Raw genomic sequence first — 16663 nt, forward strand, 5'->3', positions numbered from 1 at the left:
CTCCAGCCTGAATGTCTACACCAAAATTAAAAATTCGCTTAGCTTGAGCCCCATGAGCCTGAGTCAGCTGGCATGGGCTATCCTCAGGGGTCTAATAGCAACGTAGACACACTCTTAGTTCCCTAGTTCAGGGGGAGGTTGCAAATAGATGCATTTCAGCCCCAGGCAGATTGGGAGCCCCAGGCAGCTGCACCACATGGACATTTAAACACAGCTGATGATCTAGTCCACTATGCCTTAGTTTCCCTAGCTACAGAACTAGGACAAATACTTGTGTAACCCAAGGCTGTTGTAGGTTAACTCATTAATATTTGTGCAACACTTTGAAGATATAAAACACTCTACAACTGTTAAGTAATATTCTTACTGATTAATCTGATGGTATCATCTTAAACCAAGCTTGATTTTTTTAAATCTTTCCCTCAGGTTGACATTTTATGTCAGAATTGAATGGTGGGAATTTTCAAAAGTGCTTGACACTGGACTTACCTATGCTTCCAAGAATGGCAAAACTTCCTTTGACATCAATGGGAAGAGAGAGTTAGACCAGTACTGAGGACTTTTTAAATCCCATTCTAAGCAAAGACTATCCAATTGTCTCGCTGAAACTCCCAGAACTCTGTATGAGAACTCTCAAAATGTGTATTACAAAACGCATGACAATGCATTTCAAAACAGACATTGCCAAAGAAAATGGGTTTTGTGGAAGAAAAGATTTCTGGGTAAGAAGGAATCTTTACACTGTTAAGAGTTGTGGATAAAATTTTATGAAGAGCCTAAAGGGAGCTGAAGTCCCATTTTCAAACATGATTTAGACACTTAGAAGCCTAAGTTTTATTACTAGTCTTAAGTGCCAAAGTCACTTTAGAAATTGGGACTTAGGCTCCCAAGTCATTTAGGTGCTTTTGAAAATTTTACCCTGTAACACTAACTGAAGTGTTCTGAGATGTTGATCTCAGATGTCCCAGTCACAAGTCTGTTACAGATCAAGGGTTAGAGCCTGATCTTATTTAGACAAGTGTAACTGTAATAGCTCTATTAACTTCAATAGTGTTTTTCTGGATTTGCAGCTGTGTCACTACGGAGATAAAAATCTAGCCCCAAAGCTTTATGCATAGTTCCCAGATTGTCTGGTATAGTGGACATTCTGGGTCAAATTCTACATACTCGTAAACACCAGAGTCAAAGTAGTACACCAGTACAAGTCTGGAGTAACTCCATTTATTTCAGTAGAATCACCCCAGATTTACACCGGTATAATAGAGAACAGAATCTGGCCTGGTACATGCTGTATGTAATTGTTATGGCTCATGTCAAATTCTTAAGGTAACAGCCAGAAAGATATAAAAATAGAATTAAATCTACGTAATGTCTGCTTTTTGATAATAGCAGGATTTTTAACTACGTCAGCTTTAACAAGCTGCTTAAATAATGCATCTTCCTAAATTAAATCATACCTTTGAATAACATCATGACTTTCAATGAGGCTGACCTCTGTGTCTATGAAACTGAAGTTAAAGAACACTTGTGTTCGAGAAAGATCTAGAAACCATTTGGACTCAAACTACAATTTAAAAGCTTGGGGGTGGAGGGAGGAAATATTTTTATTCAAATGAAAGACTTGAGTTTCCACACGAAAGTCAAAAGGATGATGTCTCTGCTTTCATCACACTTCTTAGAAAATCCAGCTGCACCTAGGCCTACCCTCAATTATCTCCATTTGTAGTAGGGTCTCGTCCACGTTCCAGCAGCCCAGAAGAAGAGCAATGAGCTAAGTGCGTTAGCAGACACAATGGAATATTCCTTCTTTCTCAGGAAACCTGTCCACCTAGCTACAGCAAGCCATTCTCCAGCAGTCTCTGACTTATTACGCATTCCCTGACACAGATTTCTTAATATTAAGTAAATATATTAATTTATAATAAACACTAGTTTGTGTGTTTCTAGTTTATGGGGCCGATTTTCCATTACCTTATACTTTGTGCAGATGTTTATTCTTGTCCAAAGTGGGAGTAAAACTATACCATCCTGATCTGGGAGTGTTTTACATCCATTTTACAATGGTGGGAATAACTACATAAAGTACAAGGCAGTCTAGTCTAGTTAGGTTCTTATTCTGAACTCAACATCATAGTATTAGCCCACCTTCCAGTAGTGCATTAAGTGACATGACTGACATTTGTCATATGTGGTTTGTTCTTTCTTTCATCCACTCTCAAGGGGAGAAATGCATGTGCACTGTTGTGTTTTGTTTTAGTAGAGTTTTGGTTTGGGGGATTTTGTTTTAATGTACACACTATGGATAATAAAACCCTAAAAATAGCTAACTTGCTTCTTTGACCAAGCATAAGAAGTGTTCTTGAATACTGTAGTGGTTCTGTGGCTGTCCCTCCCCATCAGGCTCAGAAGGAGGCAGGCTCAGAAGGAGGCCACCCCACTTCACTACATTTTACAATACTCAAGAGAGGAATTAGCAATCTAAGAGCTCTGGTCCTCTGGGCATAGCAGATCAATAAACCATCTAAGGGCTCTGGCCTTCTTGGCAGGGAGGAGGAATAAGCCATCTAAGGCCCAGCTCTCTGGCTGTGGAAGACAGCAGACAAATGCAGGCCATCCGGCCTATGTTAGGTAGGCTGCCACCACAGGGGTGGGGCTGGCAGCAGGGGGTAGAGGGACCCACGTCTACCCTACTCCACAGGGTCCCAGCCCAGACCTAGACTTTGGCAATACAACCAGACTAATGTCTGATATCCTAGGGCTACTTCCTATTACCCCTTCTGAGTGTACCTCTGTCTCCCCAGGGTACACAGCCAGTGACAGTCCCAGTAGCTCCTCTGGGTACTGACCGATTGGCAGTCCCAGCACCTCCACTGTGTCCTTGACACTGTAGAGCTCAGTCTCTAGCACAAAGCTTGGCAAGGGACATCTGCTTTCTTCCCTGGCTGTCACACAATTGAGCTGTAGGGCCAGCCTTTTAAACTTTCTGTCCTACCCCTCTGCTTCAGGCATGGGGGGCGTGGCTTGCCTGGCTCCACCCACTAGGGGCTGGAGAGTGGTTCCTTCCTGTCAGGCTCAGAGGGAGGTCACACGACCTCACTATAAGTACACATTTTAAAACTTAAAAGCCAGTTTAAAAGAGCTCCTCATTTATTCAAGCTCCTCAGTCTGGAGTTCATCTTTTCTGTGTGTGTTTATAATGTACAGACTTGGACAGAAGATAGCATTTCAAATAGACAGTGTGGTAGGGTGCTGCTAGAGAGGCCTTAATTAGCTCCTGCCACTCCAGCCCCAATCAGGGGGATTGTATTGGGGATGGGTAGATAGCCTGATGCTTGCCTGGTAACTGACCATACCTGCCAGCCTCTTTAGTAGGAGCTATAAGGCTGGGAGAAAGTGAGAGCAAGGGTGGGGGCAGGTCAGAGTCTCCTAGTCTGTTGCTGGCCTGCTCTGCGGTAGGCCAAGCTGTTGTAAAAAGCCCATATATAGTTGGAAACTGGTAGTGCGGACTCGATCACAAATAAAGAGCATGGGTGTTGCACCAGCCTGTGGTGTCTCTGAGAAGAGAGGGAGAAGGGCTGAACTGGAGGGGCACGGTGTGTGCCCCGTTACATGTGGGAGCTTGTCTTGGATCACAAAGCCACCGTCAGCTACCTGAGGATGGAGGGAACTGAGCAATGGCTAGCTAAACGGGAAGAGGAGCTGCAGAAAACCCTGCAACCCTTCCAGCAGTCCCACCAGGCAGAGCGGCAGGCCTTACTGCCTGGCAGGCCGAACAACAGAAGATTCTCCAGGAGTTCATCATGGAGCAGGCCAGTGTACAGCAGCAGCTCCTGCTCCGTTGGGTGAGTCCCCCGGGAGGTGATGGCAGCTGTGTGCCAGGGTTGGGACTCTGTAAGATGAGCCCCACCAATGACCCCAGCGCCTTCCTGTGTACATTTGAGGGGGCGGCCACGGGTGCCAGATAGAACAAGGCAACCTGGGCCCTAAGACTGGCCCCCTATCTGTCCGGCGAGGCACAGTATGGCCTTAAGTGATGAACAGGCCAAAGATTATGATGCAGTGAAGGCGGCCATCCTAGACTGGATGGGACTGTCCGCGGAAAAGTACTGACAGAAATTTCGGGTGCCTGGTGGACAGGGTGTTTGCGGCCCCAAGTTTTTGCCCAGAAACTCATGGACCTGGCCATTTGGTGGCTGAGGCTGGACACCCAGACAGTAGGAGAGATTACGGACAGGGTGATCCTGGAACAATTTGTGTAGGGCCTCCAGGAGTCTGGCTCTGGAGGCACCAGCCAAATACGGTCGAGGTAGCTGTCAAACTGACTGAGGAATACACAGAGGCAGATGTTCCTCGAAAGGAGGGTCAGACAGGCCGGGACCTGGACTGGGTGAAGAAACCCCGAGAACCACCATCCCCAGGAGAAGCCTGGAGAAAAGAAAGGAGAAGAACAAGGCAGCCCCTAGTCCCCGGGACAGTTGGTCTGCTGGTGATGTGGGCGGCCGGGACACAAATGCAGAGATTGTCCAGAAATGGAGTGTGGGCTAACTGAGTTTTGTGGTTGGACGAATGGTGGAGGGAATGAGCAGGGGCAAGGACTGGCCACCATCCCCGTGCAGGTCGGGAGGAAGCCCCAGAGGGGCTTAGTGGACACGGCCTGAGACCATTCCCTCATTCAGAGAGGGCTGGTAAAGCCCCAGTGGTTTATCCCCAGGGCGAGAATGATGCTCGAGTGCATCCACAGGGATTGGAGACCCTGTCCTGTGGCCCAGGTGCCCCTGGAGGTCGGCAGCTGGTTTGCCTGTCAATGGGTGGGGGTGATAGCAGGGCTGCCATACCCCATGGTAGTGGGGACAGATTGGGGCCCCATCCCAAAGGGGAAAGGAGGCTGTGGAAGGGGACCCGCAGCAAGAAGGAAGGGGAGGCCGCTATGCCCGGTGGCCCCAGGGAGACGGAGGACCCAGATCCACAGAGGACAGGAGAGAAAGACCTTAGACAACCGAGCGAGAGCAGGAGAGGGTGAGGGACCAAAGGAGTGTCCTGTTATAGAACCCCAGGGGAAGGGGCCTGAGGACAAAAGGGGGAAGGGCCCCAAGGAATGCCTGAAGGTGGAGCCTCCAGGCAGGGAGAGCCAGACCCCCCTGGGCAGGGTAACTGCACCTGTGGCCCTGGGTGGCCAGGGCAAGGTACAGACCCACCCGGCTCCCCTGCCAGCCAAAAAGGGGGAGCAGCAGGGAAGGCGACCATGAGGCTGCACCTGGTGTGACGACCTGTGGATAGCAGTAGACTTGTGGGGCGCTCCACCCCAACTCAGTGCACCTTTTATGGCTGGGGGATAGACTGACCCTGGGGACCACTGAATGGGCTGCAGCGGGCCTACCCAGAGCAGCCTCCCAGGCAGGGGGAGAACGGGCTGGATCAGGCCCCCCCGGTGGTGGCTTAAGGTGGGAGGTGTGTAGCAGGGTGCTGCTAGAGAGACCTTAATCAGCTCCTGCCACTCCAGCCCCAATCTAATCCCCCTGATTGGGCTGGATAATACCAGGAAAGCAGCAGGCTAACTGACCATGCCTGCCAGCCTCGTTAGCAGGAGCTATAAGGCTGGGAGGAAGTGAGAGTGGGGTAGGGGTGGAGACCAGGAGGGGAAGGTCAGGACTGGACTGGACTGGACTGAGGTGGGGGCTCCTAGTCTGTTGCTGGCCAGGCCTGAGGTAGGCCAAACTGCTGTAAAAAGCCTGTATATAGTTGGAAACTTGTGGTGGAGACTTGATCACAGATAAAGAGCACGGGTGTTGCACCATCCTGAGGTGTCCCTAAGTCTCTGAGAAGAGGGGGAAAAGGGCCGAACCAGAGGGGCATTGTGTGCACCCCGTTACAGACAGATTTAAATCTCAGAGAAAGAGAAGTCCAGGAAAAACAAAAAAGCTGTATCTCGCTTACATAATTATTTCTTTTCTTTTTGCACAAACATTGGAAAAAACAAAACCACATTGCTACATACAGCTCCTACAAGTCTGTAAATCTATTTGGCCATCTACCATAGTTGCAATATGTCCCAAAAACTCTTTCACAAATCGAAGTCTGAGTGTATTAGCTTAGAAAAACAGAGTGCAAAATGGAAAGCTAATGAAGCCATACTGAGAAGAGCACTAGTTGCCCCTGCCATATCATAACTCTAACTTTGGACATGTAATTATTATTGCATATTAAGCCTGATCCTGCACACATTTAAGTCCTATGCAAAGCTCCCATTAACTTCAGTGTTGCAGGACAAGGCCTATCCAGAGGAAAAAAGATAGTCCTGTAGTTAAAGCACAACAGTTGGTGTCGGGGCTTTGAGTTCTATTCCCAGTTCTGTCAGATGCTATTTTTTTCGTGACAATCACTTAACCTTGCCGTGCCTCATTTTCCTCATCTATAAGAGGATGATAACAATAATAATAATTAGTGCTGATATTACTCTGCTAATGGAGAAAACGTGTCTTATTGCCCAAGCAGCTTTCAGATGCTCTTTGTTCTTCACTCACTGAAAGCAGCATTCAGCAACAGTTACTGCACAGGTTTCAGAGTAACAGCTGTGTTAGTCTGTATTCGCAAAAAGAAAAGGAGTACTTGTGGCACCTTAGAGACTAACCAATTTATTTGAGCATAAGCTTTCGTGAGCTACAGCCCACTTCATCGGATGCATACTGTGGAAAGTGTAGAAGATCTTTTTATATACACACAAAGCATGAAAAAATACCTCCTCCCACCCCACTCTCCTGCTGGTAATAGCTTATCTAAAGTGATCACTCTCCTTACAATGTGTATGATAATCAAGTTGGACCATTTCCAGCACAAATCCAGGGTTTAACAAGAACGTCTTGGGGGGGGGGGTAGGAAAAAACAAGGGGAAATAGGTTACCTTGCGTAATGACTTAGCCACTCCCAGTCTCTATTCAAGCCTAAGTTAAAAAACAAGGGGAAATAGGTTACCTTGCGTAATGACTTAGCCACTCCCAGTCTCTATTCAAGCCTAAGTTAATTGTATCCAATTGGATACAATTAACTTAGGCTTGAATAGAGACTGGGAGTGGCTAAGTCATTACGCAAGGTAACCTATTTCCCCTTGTTTTTTCCTCCCCACCCCCCTCCTCAGACGTTCTTGTTAAACCCTGGATTTGTGCTGGAAATGGCCCACCTTGATTATCATACACATTGTAAGGAGAGTGATCACTTTAGATAAGCTATTACCAGCAGGAGAGTGGGGTGGGAAGAGAGATATTTTCATGCTTTGTGTGTATATAAAAAGATTTTCTACACTTTCCACAGTATGCATCCGATGAAGTGGGCTGTAGCTCACGAAAGCTTATGCTCAAATAAATTGGTTAGTCTCTAAGGTGCCACAAGTACTCCTTTTCTAGTTACTGCACAGTTATTCCCTATATGTAGGGCTCTGTGTTTGTCACAGAGGTCATGGATTCTGTGACTTTCTGCAACCTCTGTGACTTCTGAGGCAGTCAGTATGGCTGACCCCAGGGCCGCCCGAGCAGTGGGGCCAGCTGCTCGGGCAGCTCTGCAGCCAGCCACACCAGCTGCTGCTGGAGCATCCCCAGGGTTAGCCTCATCGGTCACTGCTCTCGTGGCCCCAGGCAGCTGGCCCTGGGGACTGCCGAACCAGCAGCTGATGCGGCTGGCCCCAGGGACTGCCTAAGCAGCAGTCCTGGGGGTAGTGGGAGCAGCCACAGCTCCTGGCAGCAGTCCCGGGGCGGCCGAAGCAGCACCTGGCCCTGGGGCTCCACCCCCAGTGGCGGCTGGAGTATCTGCTGGCCCTCCAGGGCTCCCTCCCCAGCTCCTAGTGCTGCGAGCTCCCCCTGGCAGTGCCCTCCCCTAAGGTTCAATCAGGGGTATTTCTGGTTCAAGTCATAGACAAGTCACGGGCTGTAATTTTTTTTTTTCTTGCCCATGGCCTGTCCATTACTTTTACTAAAAAATACCCATGATTAAATCATAGCCTTACCAGTACATAAAGCATGAGAGGTCATGTGGTAACAGCTGACAGATTTTGACTTTCTAATGGCATCACTTGTGTCAGAGTACACTGCTGAAAGCCAAACGCAGTCCTAATGCAAGTGGGCACAGCGTCACTGCAATTAAGCGATGTGCAACTCCTTACACCACGGCTGAATTTCACCTTGAAAAAGGTTTAGCTGACTTGCTGTAGTAATACTGTGGTTGTCATTTGTCATGCAGTCTAACTTGTATGAATATCTGGCTAGAATTTGTTGGGTCAGGTTCCCAATGTTTCTTTGTACAGGGCATCAATATTTGGTCCAGTTGACTTAACAGTTTTCAATAGTAGTGTTCTGGCGCTCAAGCACACTGAGGAAGGGGTCTTTGCTGACATGCATTTGATGGTTTGGATTGGTTCCCAGTAAGGCCATCATGTTGGAATGACTGTGTAGTGTCTGGAAGGTTAGCAGTGTCAAAGTCTACAAATTCCTTCGAGGGATTCATAGGTAAAACTCCCACAGATTCCACCAGTGGTCAATATGACTGTCAGATGGTGGATAATTGTAGTATCTTGGGTATCTACTGCAGTAATGCACAGCAGTGATAAAGTCTGTGTTAAAAAAACAAATCAGTGCCAGCTGACTGCCATGGTTTTTTTCTTAGAAAGACAAGGTAGGTGAGGTAATATCTTTCATTAGACCAACTTCTGTTGAGAGAGACAAATTTTCGAGCTTACACAAAACTCTTCTTCAGCTCTAGGAAACTAGTTTCCCAGACTTGATGAAGAGCTCTGAATAAGTTCGAAAGCTTGTCTTTCGCACCAACAGAAGTTGGTCCAATAACAGATATTATCTCATCCACCTTATCTCTCTAATATCCTCGTACCGACATGACTACAACAACACTGCATACAACCATGGGTCTTTTTAGGTATTTCAGTAAAACCATGAAAAAAGAGGTTAGCCCTTACAAGTTTCTTTGCACAGTTATACACACAATTAAAGCATGAAAAGAGAGGAATCAAGGCACATACAGGTTCAAGGCACATACACCTCAAGATTCCAAGCTGAGAAAAGATTTTTGCAATTTCCACTTGGATTAAAATCTACAGTGAGTGGAAAAATGTATGGACTTGCAAATGTGGCAAAAAATACTAAAAGCACTAAATAACTTTCTACTCCGTTTGTTAAAAACATCCTTTCCAGTCATAAACCTGAAGTTATAAGAAGATGAATCAAAAATATAAACCTGACAAAAAGTGAATTTCTTTACATTTGAATTCTTTCAAACCTGCCCAAGCACCTATTCCCCCACCCCCCACCCCAAGTGCATATTTTTGTCTGGAAATAGTTTATATATATTTAAATTTTCACCAAGTCAAAGGTTTCCTGATTCTCACTTAGTGCCTCTTTAAAACCCTGAAGCTCATTTGGATGTGTTTTCCATCAAAGGTATTATTAAAGATTCTAAAGATCTGACTATGAATAATAGAGTTAATTTGCTCCAATATAAATCTAATCTCTGATGGCCTAAATAAACTATCGACTTAGATTTGTTCTCTAGCTGATTAGCTTTTTTCTTTGTTTTATCTTTGTCAGATATTTGCATTCCATATTGCAGAATATGGTATCTTTTGTGATTTTATTTATTGCTTTAAATACAGATTATGTACTGAATGGGATAATTACATTTACTGATGGAGAACTCTCCCCTACTCAGACCTAATAGAGGACTTACTATTATCCTGCATATCTATTTTGCTTAGAAGTCTCATTTTCTTTCTGTAAGATACAGTGATTTATTGTGTGAGTTCTATTTTCTCTTCTTTCCTTTGAGAAAATTTAAATATATATAAACTAAAAAGTTAAAAAAATAAACTAAAGTTTTATAGACCCACTAATACCTAATGGGGCGGGCGGGGGGCACCGTAAAACAACATTCTATTAGGAGACAATTCTGTTTATACCGAATCTCCCATGTATTTTCCTTATTCTGTTTGTTTTATTACTGGAATATTTTCATGAAAATAGGTCTAGGCAAAAGTTCATCTGTTCCTGCTGCCTATTCCTCACCTAAACCCATCGATTCCTGTGACATCATAATTGGGATGGTTGTGATGCCACAAACAGATAATGCCATCAAATAAAATAATAGTTCTACTTTGCCTCATTTTTATATTAATCGTCCATGTTTGAAAATGTTTCTCTTCTGAAAACTGGCATTGAAGGGCTCCATGCTGTTGGCACAAATATTTCCAACATAATACATCAGACACACTCAATATACTAATAAAATTTTTTTTTTCTAAGTACTTCAAGGTCAACCCTAATTCCGAGTGTAAACTGTGCTCTTTCTACCATGTAGCATCATCACCAATAATGAAGGTTCTGCAGATCTCTGTAACCCCCTTGTCTTCAGATTATGTTCCCAGTTACACCTCTGCAAACCCATGTGCATTCTCATTGAAACCAAAGTATTGCAGATTAGGATTCTGTTGATGATGTGCGAGATGGAATAGAATCCAGTTGCCTCAGTCCTTGTATTTATTCTGCAGTGTTAACATGAGTGATAAGCAGGGGAAACTTATTTTTATCACTAAAATAAACAGCTATTACTCTGAATAAGAAAAAACAGATCTGTTGGGCAAAAAGCTACCATTTATATAGTTACTTTCTAGAGTAAAACTGCACTTTAAGTTAGGAGATATAGATACAGGACTAAATGGCTACGGGGAAAATTGGAACAAAGACCCTTTCACCTTCAGATGAGTGGTGTCAATTTGGTCTGGGTCATTAGTGACAGAAGATTGTCACTGTCTGGCTTCAGTGGTGCTTGTGAAATGAGTTGGTGCTCTCCTCTCACCCCATTCATGGTGGGTACCAGTCCACATCACAAAAATCACTAATTGCAAGTAATACAACAAAAGGCATTCCCAGCTGACGACTGTCCTAAGAGAATGGAATAGGCATGGAGTTTGTTATGCTACTTCTTAGTGTATGCACAATGTGCCTCGGGTGGCCTGTGACCAGGATTCATCACTGAATTTGGTCCACTGGTCCACTGGATTAGTTTGCCCAGGCCAGGCACTAATGGGGAGCATGACGTGAACATGGATCCGTGCCCCCCGTTACGCCACTATGTGTCGGGGCTGTCAATCCTACACCTTTCGCAAGTGGACGCTGTCCAGGTTTCTCTGCTCAGTGTCCCTATCTATATCCTCTGTTATAAACCTATGACCCTCACTCTCATTCCTGTTTTATTGTTTGTTGCCCTTGTAATTCTGTTGTCTTCCAGGTTCTATAACCCTACAGCCCAGTTGAGAGGTGGGCCTTTTGTCCTGCATGGGCTTTGGCCCACCCTCCTAGGATTCAAATAGGCCTGCAGCTTTCCAGGGTTTTCTACTAGGGTGTCCCCTCTGGTCTGATTCCCTCCTTTTCGCAAGTGGACGCTGTCCAGGTTTCTCTGCTCAGTGTCCCTATCTATATCCTCTGTTATAAACCTATGACCCTCACTCTCATTCCTGTTTTATTATTTGTTGCCCTTGTAATTCTGTTGTCTTCCAAGTTCTATAACCCTACAGCCCAGTTGAGAGGTGGGCCTTTTGTCCTGCATGGGCTTTGGCCCACCCTCCTAGGATTCAAATAGGCCTGCAGCTTTCCAGGGTTTTCTACTAGGGTGTCCCCTCTGGTCTGATTCCCTCCTTTTGACTCTATAATCTTCACTCCCATTCCCATTTTTTCATTTTTTCTCCTCACATTTGGTTAAGTCCTGAGTCCTATGGCCCCTTTCTCATCTGAGGCAGTAGGCCATTTGTTGTAAGAGGGCTCTGCTCACCATCCCAGGATTTAAATAGGTTTGCATTCAATGAGCAATGAATTAACTTAAAAAATCTTTCTAAACTTCCCAGGAAAACACAGCACACTCAGATTTGTTTCTAAATAAAATGTTTTCCAGGAGACATGAGTGACTTTTAAAGGCAGACTTCCTTTAGCTGATAAGAGCTGTGTGAATACCCATGGTTGCTCTGGATCACTGAAATGAAAGTTCAGACATTCTGTGGCACTTTGCTTTAACGAGTACATTTCTGACAGCATAATTCAGGCTTCAATTCCCCATTAAAGTAGTGGTTAATCCGTTCAAAACTAATTTCACATTTTTCACAGCAGAAGGCCAAATGGTCTAGGTTCATCCTTCAGTCAGGATAAGTTGTCAACTGAACCCAGGTGTGTTACTGAATATCAGTGCCTTCCTGTTCCCCCACTTCTTCTGCACCAGGTAAGGTACTGTACAGTACAATACTGTAAAGAACCTCTGGGAGCATTGAGGCTGGGAGCATACTGGACAGCAGTGGCATCTGCTACACCCTTTTATAGGGTGCAGTATGCGCTTCCCTCATTCTCTGGTATCTGTCCAGTTCTGCCTCCTGATGCACAGCCCTCCAACTCTCTATCCTCTTAGCACTGTTGTCCTTCAAGAGCCTCTTCCCAGGTCTTTGAATGCCAGGAGGGCAATGACCAAGTCTTGCCCTGACCATGCATAGGGCAAAAGGTTGGGAAGGATCTTACCACCCGCTCTCTCCTGATCTATGTGCACATGTTTAGGTCTAGGCACAAACTAGCCTTATGAGCGACAGGAGCAGATGTCTTTCTGACAGATCATTAAAAAAGTATAGATTGGATGAATGGACTATAAGGTGGATAGAAAGCTGGCTAGATTGTCAAGCTCAACAGGTAGTGATCAACGGCTCAATGTCTAGTTGGCAGCTGGTATCAAGTGGAGTGCCCCAGGGGTCGGTCCTGGGGCCGGTTTTGTTCAACATCTTTATCAGTGATCTGGATGATGGGATTAATTGCACCCTCAGCAAGTTCACAGAAAACACTTAGCTGGGGGGAAAGGTAGATATACTGGATGGTAGGGATAGGGTCCAAAGTGACCTAGACAAATTGGAGGATTGGACCAAAAGAAATCTGATGAGGTTCAACAAGGACAAGTGCAGAGTCTTACACTTAGGAAGGAAGAACCCCATGCACTGCTTCAGGCTGGGGACCTTGGGATTACAGTGGACAAGAAGCTGGATATAAGCCAGCAGTGTGCCCTTGTTCCCAAGAAGGCCAATGGCATATTAGTAGAATATTGGGCTGTATTAGTAGAAGCATTGCCAGAAGATTGAGGGAAGTCATTATTCCCCTCTATTCAGCACTGGTGAGGCCACATCTGGACTATTGTGTCCAGTTTTGGGCCCCCCACTGCAGAAAGGATGTGGACAAATTGGAAAGAGTCCAGCAGAGGGCAAGGGAAATGATTAGGGGACTGGGACACATGATTTATGAGGAGAAGCTGACGGAACTGGGCTTATTTAGTCTGCAGAAGAGAAGAGTGAGGAGGGATTTGATAGCAGCCTTCAACTCCCTGAAGGGGGGTTCCAAAGAGTATGGAGCTTGGCTGTTCTCAGTGGTGGCAGATGACAGAACAAGGAGCAATGGTCTCAAGTTGCAGTGGGGGAGGTCTAGGTTGGATATTAGGAAACACTATTTCACTAGGAGGGTGGTGAAGCACTGGAATGGGTTATCTAGGGAGGTGGTGGAATCTTCATCCTTAAAAACCTCTAAGGCCCTGGCTGGGATGATTTAGTTGGGGTTGGTTCTGCTTTGAGCAGGGGGTTGGATTAGATGACCTCCTGAGGTCTCTTCCAACCCTAATCTTCTATGATTGTATGATTATACATCACAGGCACCGACTGTGCAGAGACAGTTCTGGTAAAAGTTCTGGGATGGCTGGTTGAATTGAAAGACCACTTACAAAAGCCACTAAATGAAAAAGTCTCATACGTGGAACCAGAGCCAACCTTATGGGTGGGCCACCTGGGCCGTGGAACTATTTCTACAGGAAATATGTTAAAATGTGGTTTACTTACTATAAAAAATCAAGCTGTGACAAGCTTGGATCTCATAGTGGATCCTCTGCATTTGGGGCCTATCCAGTCTCCACAGTAGGCATGCAATATGCCAGCAATTGCGCACCCCCCCCCCCCCCAAACAAACAACAAAAAACCCACAACAATGAAAAGCAGCTATGGAACAAAACCACCACTCACATACTCTGTCCTGTCCACTCTGACAACTAACCTGTAAGAGACTAACTCTCTGTTGTAGACCAGACATGAAGTAAAGATTTTGCACTTGTACAGTTGTAATTGCAGCCAAAACAATCTCCTTTTCGGAGCCCCCAGCAGCGGAGGAAGGGTAGAGTAGCCAATAATGACTCATAGCGTAAAAGCAAGTGTAGTGGTTTTGGCAAAAACACAAAGCCCATTATGCAAAGAGATTGTTATATCGCATATTTTCATCTGTAAGCTGCAGGATTTTTTACTTTTCTCTCTCCACCCTGGCTCTGTGCCCCATCCTTAAATCGGGGGACAGCAGGGCTATATCCTAAAGCTTTTCTTCTTCGATGACCACCACAAATGCTCAGAGGCTGCTAAGCTGGTTAAGATCCGGCGCCTATGGAGAGCACACATGAGGAATGCAGCTGCCAGACATGTCTAAAAGCCGCAGAGTCTGTTTCACAAATAAGTCAGCACTTATGTATGTGTATTCAGGAGGGAAGGTCACTTTGGTATCTCTGAAAAGAGAGCTCCCCCTCATCCCTCTGGCTTGGGGGAGCTCTGCTTCCCCTCTCTCTTGGCTGATTAGGTGAGGATTTACCAGGTAGGGAAATCTAAACTGGGAGTACCACAAGGTGCTGGTTCCTGTCTGAGGACCTTCCACGGCCCCTCACCATTGGTAGCAGCTGCAACACTTGACAGGGAAAGAGGAGGTGACCCAGCTGGGAGTTCCTTATTTACCTTCTTTTACTTAAAGGTAGATCTGCTCTCTCTGCCCCTCCAATGGGAAAGGGAAGGAGGAGACCCACAGCTTCTAACTCCCTCCCTCACTCTTCCAGAGGAAAGACAAGTAATGAAAACACACTACAGAGATTCTGCATGAAATGTGTCTTTCAAAATGCCATTAAATCTTCAAAAAGGCAGAAAAATGTATTGGATATTTCCGACTGTTCAGAGAAGAACACACGGACCCCACTATTTGTGTGTGTACACACATCTGCGTATTTACATGAAAACGGATTCACTCCCTGGTGAAATCTAAATGAGAGCATTTGTAGAAAAAGGGGTTAAGGAGCACCAGTGAGGAGAACTACCACTTCCAATACACACACACTTTTGGTTGCTGGGAGACACAAACTTATTCCATTCTTCCCCATTCTCTTTTCTGTGACCTATCAGTACAGAATGGTGCAACATGACATCACTAAACGGTGTGCTCCCCCTCTTCTTTGATTTATTTTCACCCCTGGAGAAGCTTATAAACCTGTGAGATTTAGGCCTAGCCTACACTAGGAAATTAGGTTGGTATAACTATGTCACTCAGGGGTAAGAAAAAAAATCGACACCTCTGAGCGACGCAGTTAAACCGACCTCACGCCCGATGTAGATAGTGCTAGACTGACGGGAGAATTCTCTCATCGAACTCGCTACTGCCTCTCGGGGAAGTGGAGTATCTATGCTGACAGGAGAACCCCTCCCATTGACATAGGTAGTGTCTTTGCTGAAGTACTACAGCAGCATAGCTGCAGCACTGCAGCTGTGCCATACTCGCTGTTTATATGTAGATAAACCTTCATTCATAAATAAATATTGTAACTACCACCAGTGAACATGAACAGCCCTGTCTCTGAAAAATTTACAGCTGTCTCTTCACTAGGAAAAAAGGTGTATTTTCAACCCCTGTTAACTAACCCATGAAGACATAGCAAGTTTATCTTGACTTACCAACAGTTAAAACTACAGTTTCCTTGTCTTCACTAGGATTTTAACACAGTATAGTTAACATAGGCTAGGTTAAAACAGATTATAAATGTACCTTTTCCCCTAGTGAAGACAAGGCCTATGGGTGAGCCCATTAACCAACTCACTACTTAGCGACGTTCAAAGCTGTGGTGTGAAAGTAAGTGGAAGTCTCTACCACAGTTATTATTTCTGAATTTATCTGGATGTTGTGTGTTTGTAAGGCCTTGCCTGCACACAAACTTGAGCTCATGTATTTTTAAACTCATGCTATGTCTACACTGCAATCGGAGGCATGATTGCAGTTGTGCAGGCATACAGACAGGAGCTTTAATTTAGCTAGCCCAGCTAAAAAGAGCAGTGAAGACACAGCAGCACAGACTTCAGTGCAGAACCCTAGGTACGTACTCACATTGCTAGTCCACACCAGGGTTTGTGCTGCCCTGTCTTCACAGCTATTTTTAGCTGTGCTAGCTAGATCAAAGCTAGCACAGGTATTCCTAACCAAGCTGCAATCACCCTCCGATTTCAGTGTAGACATACCCTAATTTAGTTAAATCAGGGCAAACCCCGGTGTGGATACTCAAACTTTTTTTTTAGAAATGGCTTATTTTGGTTTAGTTTAATTCAGTAAGGGATTGATATAAGCTAAATCAGCGTGAGCTATTTCCAAACTGATTTAAGAGGGTCCACACAGAGGTATGTACTGGTTTAACTGAATAAGTTTAAAAAACACACCTTGTGCTAGACTGTGTGTAGACAAGATGGAGCATACTGGACTGGTTTGGGTTGCATAGTAAACAATCAGCTAATGTGACTGGTTGCAGGAAAGGT

The 16663-nt window shown here is 45.2% G+C and overlaps 1 protein-coding gene across 2 annotated transcripts in view; it reads right to left on the bottom strand.

Moving 5' to 3' along the window:
• C1QTNF7 (C1q and TNF related 7) overlaps nt 1-16663 on the bottom strand; it is an 86948-nt gene that overhangs the window by 12519 nt on the left and 57766 nt on the right. The window lies entirely within an intron of this gene.

The sequence above is a fragment of the Chelonia mydas genome, chromosome 4 (assembly GCF_015237465.2).
Source record: "Chelonia mydas isolate rCheMyd1 chromosome 4, rCheMyd1.pri.v2, whole genome shotgun sequence".
Lineage (NCBI taxonomy): Eukaryota > Metazoa > Chordata > Testudines > Cheloniidae > Chelonia > Chelonia mydas.